Source organism: Portunus trituberculatus, chromosome 18 (assembly GCF_017591435.1).
Source record: "Portunus trituberculatus isolate SZX2019 chromosome 18, ASM1759143v1, whole genome shotgun sequence".
In the NCBI taxonomy this organism is placed as follows: Eukaryota; Metazoa; Arthropoda; class Malacostraca; order Decapoda; family Portunidae; genus Portunus; species Portunus trituberculatus.
Genome location: NC_059272.1, coordinates 212,501 through 220,000, shown reverse-complemented (window position 1 = coordinate 220,000; position 7,500 = coordinate 212,501). Strand labels below are relative to the sequence as shown.

The 7,500-nt window shown below is 42.3% G+C and overlaps 1 non-coding gene across 1 annotated transcript; it reads left to right on the top strand.

Annotated features, from left to right (window-relative positions):
* The first annotated feature begins 3,882 nt into the window (after positions 1 to 3,882).
* Positions 3,883 to 3,955, top strand: Trnal-caa. The gene has a single exon. It is a non-coding gene; the product is annotated as a tRNA-Leu (tRNA).
* The last annotated feature ends 3,545 nt before the right edge of the window (positions 3,956 to 7,500 follow it).

Sequence of the window (7,500 nt, the reverse complement as noted above, 5' to 3'; positions counted from 1 at the left end):
TAGTAGTAGTAGTAGTAGTAGCAGTGGTAATAGTAACAATATCAGTAATAAGGTAGCGGTAGTATAATAATAATAACAATAGTAATAATAATGATAATGATAAAAATAGTAACAATAATAATAATAATAATAATAATAATAATAATAATAATAATGGTAACGCTGGTTCTCTCCTTACTTGCCTGGCTGCGTTCATTACTTATCTATGTGAGGGAGCGAGCAATGAACCACTAACAGTATCGATTTATCCACCTATCCGCTGTGTGTTGCGTTATTGTGAAGGGTTGCCGAAACTCCATTGTAAAACTGTGTTCTCGTAACTATAAATAAAAACATTACTCGTGATGGTATCAATAATGTTCACGCTGTTACTTTTATTCTTTTCATTTAACATTTAGTGATGAATTATTAACTCCTTCAGAACTATGCCGCGTTTCCATAGTCATTCTGTTTACTATTTGGTGATTCTATACAGCTTCAGAAACTCACGTGGGGGGGTTAGAATAGTGAAGACTGTGGGCATTGATCTTCTGACCTCCATAGAGCCTTCCTAATGTCAATGAAATGGTCTAATCGTACACAAATCTGAAGGTGAAAATGTGTTCCAGTAGTGAGGAGGTTTAGCAGTTCAGAGGAAGGTAAACTGATCAGTAAAAAGACGAATTATTCTCAACTCAAGATAGTTTTTTCGAGTCTGACTATTAAACTGCATTTGGCGAAGTCTAAGTCTAACACACACACACACACACACACACACACACACACACACACACACACAACACACACACACACACACACACACACACACACACACACACACACACACACACACACACACACACACACACACACACACACACACACAAACACACACACACACACACACACACACACACACACACACACACACACACACGGCCCGGTAGCTCAGTAGTTAGAGCGCTGGCTTCACAAGCCAGAGGACCGGGATTCGATTCCCCGGCCAGGTGGAGATATTTGGGTGTGTCTCCTTTCACGTGTAGCCCCTGTTCACCTAGCAGTGAGTAGGTACGGGATATAAATCGAGGAGTTGTGACCTTGTCGTCCCGGTGTGTCTATCCGAAGATCGGAAATAATGAGCTCTGAGCTCGTTCCGTAGGGTAACGTCTGGCTTTCTCGTCAGAGACTGCAGCAGATCAAACAAACAAACAGTGAATTACACACACACACACAGAAACAAACACACACACACACACACACACACACACACACACACAGAAACAAACACACAGAAACACACACACACACACACACACACACACACACACACACACAGACACACACACACACACAGAAACAAACAGACACACACACACACACACACACACACACACACAAACACACACACACACACACACACACACACACACACACACACACACACACACACACACACACACACACACACACACACACACACACACACACAAACACACACACACACACACACACACACACACACACACACACACACACACACACACACACACACAGAAACAAACAAACACACACACACACACACACACACACACACACACACACACACACTCCACAATTTTGGCATTTTCTTTTCCTTGTTCCTTTTTACCGCCTCATTCTTTCCAACTTTTTCTTTCCTCCTCTTCTTCGAAACCATAGTGACTGATACACACGTAGGTAGGGACACACACCGGCGACACACGCATCACTGTCACGACAAGGGAACACATCAATGAAAACAACAGCAGCGCAGTGAACAATAGGAAGTAAAGATCACCAAATTATCATATACTGGTGCCCTTTCACTTCTATCGTCCCTTAGTTCATTTCCTGTACAGTTTTCCTCCTCTGCTACCTTTCAATGTCTTATCCTGTTCCTCCTCCTCTCCTCCTCCTCCTCCTCCTCCTCCTCCTCCTCCTTCTTTTCCTGTATATATCTCCTCCTTTACTACCTTGAAATTTCACATCCTGCTCTTCCTCCTCCGATTTATGCAACACACCCTTTAGGCCTTTACTACCCCTAAAACACCCTTAAAATCCCTAAAACCCCTTAAAATCCCTTTAACAGCCTTTAATTCCCCTAAATACCCCTTATTCGACACCTTACAAGCCCGAAAGCAGTTCATCACTCCTCCTCCTACTTCTTCTACTGCTCATTCCTCATTCCTGCTCATTCCTGCTCTTCCTCCTCCTACTGCTCTTTTCTTATTCCTGCTCCTCCTCCTCCTCCTACTGTTCATTTCTCATTCCTGCTCCTACTCCTACTGCTCATTCCTCATTCCTCCTCCTCCTCCTCCTACTCTTCATTTATCATTCCTGCTCCTCCTCCTCCTACTGCTCATTCCTCATTCTTGCTCCTCCTCCTTCTACTACTGCTCATTTCACATTCCTGTTCCTACTCCTACTACTTATTCCTCATTCCTGCTCATTCCTACTCATTCTTCATTCCTGCTCCTACTTCTCCTATTGTTCATTCCTCATTCCTGCTCATTTCTCATTCCTGCTGCTACTCCTCCTACTCCTCATTTATCATTCCTGTTTCTCCTCCTTCTACTGCTCATTCCTCATTCCTGCTCCTACTTCTCCTACTGTTCATTCCTCATTCCTCTCCCTCCTCCTCCTACTGTTCATTCCTCATTCCTGTTTATTCCTGGTCTTATTGTGAATCTCTTCTACTCAAACTCTTTCGTTGTGGTAGATTGTTTTGAAGTAACGTGTGTTTTTAATTCCTTCACGTTTTCATATTAAGTCTGCTTACTGTTTGGTGATTTCATACAGCTTCGAAAACTTATGTGGGGATTAGAATAGTAAAGACTATGGCTATTAATCTTTTGACCTCCATAGACCCTTCCTAATGTCAATAAAATCGTATAATCATGGTAAAAATGTATCCCAGTACAGAAGGTGTTAAAATAGTGAAGAGTCTGGCCATTAATGTTCTGATCTCCATAGACCCTTCCAAATGTCAATAAAATGGTCTAATCACACCCAAAACTCATGGTAAAAATGTGTCCCACTACTGAAGGTGTTAAAATAGTGAAGAGTCTGGTCATTGATTTTCTGACCTCCATAGACCCTTCCTAATGTAAATAAAATGGTCTAATCATATCCAAACTCATGGTAAAAATGCGTTCCACTACTGAAGGTGTTAAAATAGTGAAAACTCTGGCCATTAATCTTCTGATCTCCATAGACCCTTCCTAATGTTAACAAAATCGTCTAATTATATCCAAACTCATGGTAAAAATGTGTCCCAGTACTGAAGATGTTAAAATAGTGAAAACTCTGGCCATTAATAGACCCTTCCAAATGTCAATAAAATGGTCTAATCACACCCAAAACTCAGGGTAAAAATGTGTCCCAGTACTGAAGGGTGTTTCTACTGGTGAAGGAGGTGAGAGGAAACTGTTGTAGGGATTTAGTTGAGTTTGTTCCCTAAAGAACCTTGAAGATGTCAACAGCAAAACAGGTCGGGCATAAACTCAGTTCCCTATTAGGTGTGTTTCATGTTACTTCCTCCACTAGCCAGCCTGTCAAAATGTCTATACTATCTATCTAAATATCAGTAAATTTCTATACAGTTGTAGTGGCAGAATGACAAGATTCCTTTATCATTAACAGGAGAAACGCTCTTGAGAATCCTGCTAATCATTCCTATGGCTTTCCAAAATTTAAGATCGAAAAAAAAAGAAAGAAAAAAAAAAGATGACTCCTTTACCATCCTTGGCGTCACCTTCTATTTTATTATCTAGCTAACCCCAGTGGGCTTTTTTTTTATCCCATTTTTTTTGTTGCCCTTGGCCGGTCTTCCCTCTTACACACACACACACACACACACACACACACACACACACACACACACACGGCCCGGTAGCTCAGTGGTTAGAGCGCTGACTTCAAAAGCCAGATGACCGGGGTTCGATTCCCCGGCAGGGTGGAGATATTTGGGTGTGTCTCCTTTCATGTGTAGCCCCTGTTCACTGTTCACCTAGCAGTGAGTAGGTACGGGATGTAAATCGAGGAGTTGTGACCTTGTTGTCCCGGTGTGTGGTGTGTGCTTGGTCTCAGGCCTATCCGAAGATCGGAAACAATGAGCTCTGAGCTCGTTCCGCAGGGTAACGTCTGGCTGTCTCGTCAGAGACTGCAGCAGATCAAACAGTGAATTAACACACACACAAATAGTTAAAATGAGAGCAAAGGTTTCCATCTACATTTTCTACACAGGCGATACACTTCCACCCTATACAGTAGCTAACATTTACACTCTCTCAAAAACAGTATCTATCCTTTTATCCTTTTCTTTTGGTAAACTCTCTCGGACCTGCACGGGGACTGGCATTCCAATTGGGCTCTGTTTTTACTATTTCTGTTCTCCTTGGTCAGCTTCCTCTCTCTCTCTCTCTCTCTTTTTTTTTATGCAAGAAGGGAAGCCGGCCAAGGGCAAAAAAAAAAAGACAAAAAAATGGCCCACTTGATTGCCAGTTCCTTTAAAGATTAATAGAGTTAGCCAAAATTAAGGAACAAATGTTTTGAAACCTCCCTCTTAAAAGAAGTCAAGTCGTAGGAAGATGGAAATACAAAAGCAGGCAGGGAATTCCAGAGTTTACCAGAGAAAAGTATATGAATGACTGAGAGTACTGGTTAACTCTCGCATTAGGGAGATGGACAGAATAGGGCTGAGAGAAAGAAGAAACATACATAGAAAAGTATAGAGTGAGTAGACTGTGTAGTTATGCGTTCACACAGTCCTTGTCTGAGGTGGTGGTGTGGTAGTGCAGTGACATTTTAATAACAAAGACCTCAGGAACTGTTGTTTGAAATCCTCGATAATTATTATCTTATCACTCCTACCACGTGGCTGTTCTTGTTTCGCCACTCACTGCTCGCTTCCCTCATGTCAAGTCAGCACCAATCAGGCCAGAAACAGTATTTACCTATTTATTTTTTTCATGTAAAAGGAGAAACTGGCCAAGGCAACTAAAAATATGAAAAAAAGGCCTATTTAATCAACATTACCCTTAGACATCAATTTCTTATCCTGTTCTTCCTCCTATTGCTCTTTCTCTTTCCTGCTCCTCCTCCTACTGTTCTTGTGTTAGTGATGGCTTGGTACAGTATTAGTAACGTCCCCTCCTGACATAACCTTCTCCTCAGGCCGCCCTCAATGTTAGGCTATTGCAAGGGTAGTTATTGTTAGGATAGGCTATTTTATGTGTGGTGTAGCTATTCAATATACAGAGAGAGAGAGAGAGAGAGAGAGAGAGAGAGAGAGAGATGCACAGTTTATCCATAGTATGTTAATTAAGTATTTGGCTTTTATTGACTTCATTCTCCTCTCATACAAAGCATCATTCACCAATAAGTAACTAAACACAAAGAAAGTAAACAGAAACGACAAACTCCGCGAAATTTAAGCCAATCATTAGGTGAACAAGAACTCGCGAAAACATCTCTTGTGGTAAGCTCCGCCCCTTTCAACCCGCCTCACTCCGCCCTCTGCCTCGCTCGGAACAGCCTCACTCACTCACTCACCTTCTCTCTCTCTCCTTTTAATTTGTATAGGAGAAAAATAATCTTCCTCTTCTGTGACCGCATGAAATCCCCTCAATCACCAACAAAGCTTCATAATTTGCGTTGCTCAGCGTGCTAGTAAGAATTTTTCACTACAGTACGTTCGCTCTGTTCTTTGAGTTTCATGTGGGACTCTATAATGTGATTTATTGGTTCTGTTTCATGCTTTTGTTATTACTGTTACCTAAGTCACTTATTTCCTTGTGTGTGTGTGTAAGTAAGGCTGTGTTTGAGGCCACGGTGGGTGTTAGAAGAGGCGTTGTTTATCCGTCAGGCGCCGCATCAGTTTGGTTTGGTGGGAAGTCTAATACAAAACATGGCGGAGCGCTACCAATGCACCTCAAAACCTAGCTATTGTTCCCAGCCTTGACGCCTCTCTCTTGTGTTTCTGATTTGTGCCTTAGGTTTGATTTACAGCAGGGTGTATGTTGGGCATCATCAGTAAAGTAGACATTGCCACACGACCTTGAGGAAGAAATGCAGTTCAGAATGGCAAGCAGGCGCCGCTCCACATACACAGTTCGCAGCCCCCGCTAACCTGACTCACTCTCGCTTTCCCGCCGCTGTCCCATCATCTCATCACTCACTAACTGAACCACTGTGAACCACTGTGGCCTCTTATGACTTGAGTATATCACGTAGAGGGGTTTATATGCAAGAACTAAGTCTGATGGCAAGCAGGTGACACATTGATGGACATATTGGTGGTATAACAGTACTCTATGTGGGTAGCGGCTCCAGGGAGGGGAATCAAGGCTGGGTGTGACGTCACGGCGCCCGCTCTGCCCCTATTATATCGTATTCTGAATTTATGAAACCGCTTTGCTCTCTCAACGCGACTATTTTCCAAAGGCCATACAGATGATTAACGGAGTTTTCAAGAGTGTTTCTCTAGTTAATAATGTAAAAATCTTTTCATTCTGCCTCTAGAACTGCAAAAACATGTTTAAAAAAGCTTTATTCTCTCACCACGATTTTCCAAGGCCACAGAGATGATCAGCGGGTTTTTCAAGAATTATTCTCTAGTTAATAATGTAAAGATCTTGTCATTTTGCCTCTAGAACCGTAAAAACACCTTAAAAAACTCGTGTACGCTGAAATAAAGCCTTTTGAAATAATGGAGGTGAAGCACAGAAAAATTTGAGAATAAGAGCGTTCTCTCTCTCTCTCTCTCTCTCTCTCTCTCTCTCTCTCTCTCTTATCGTTACATTTATCTAGTTTCCTTCCTTCCTCCACGCTATTCTCCTAATTTCTGTTTCTTTTCCTGTTCCCTTTCCCTTGTTATGCATTCCTTTCTACCTTTCCTTCCTTTGGTCCTTGCCTTCAGAGAGAGAGAGAGAGAGAGAGAGAGAGAGAGAGAGAGAGAGAGAGAGAGAGAGAGAGATTAAGTAGTTATAGAGGTATGCAAGGTGGAATTTTAATGAAGAGAGGAAGGAAATGAAGGAAGTGAGAAACAAAAAAAAGGGAGAGGAGAGGAATGAAGGGAAGGAAGAAAGGAATGGAGAGAGAGAGAGAGAGAGAGAGAGAGAGAGAGAGAGAGAGAGAGAGAGAGAGAGAGAGAGAGAGAGAGAGGAAAGAGTGGGAGTGGATAGAAAGGAAATGAGTAAGTGTGTGTATTTATGTGTGTATGTATGAGAGAGAGAGAGAGAGAGAGAGAGAGAGAGAGAGAGAGAGAGAGAGAGAGAGAGAGTGAGAGAAATAAGGAAAGGGTGGGAGTGGATAGGAAGGAAATGAGTAAGTGTGTGTATTTATGTATGTATGCATGAAATAGAGAGAGAGGGAGAGAGAGAGAGAGAGAGAGAGAGAGAGAGAGAGAGAGAGAGAGAGAGAGAGAGAGAGGAGTACGATGACGCCAAGTTACTGATCAATGTTGTCTTGGCTTTGAATATTGCAAGTGTATTGGCGGTACTC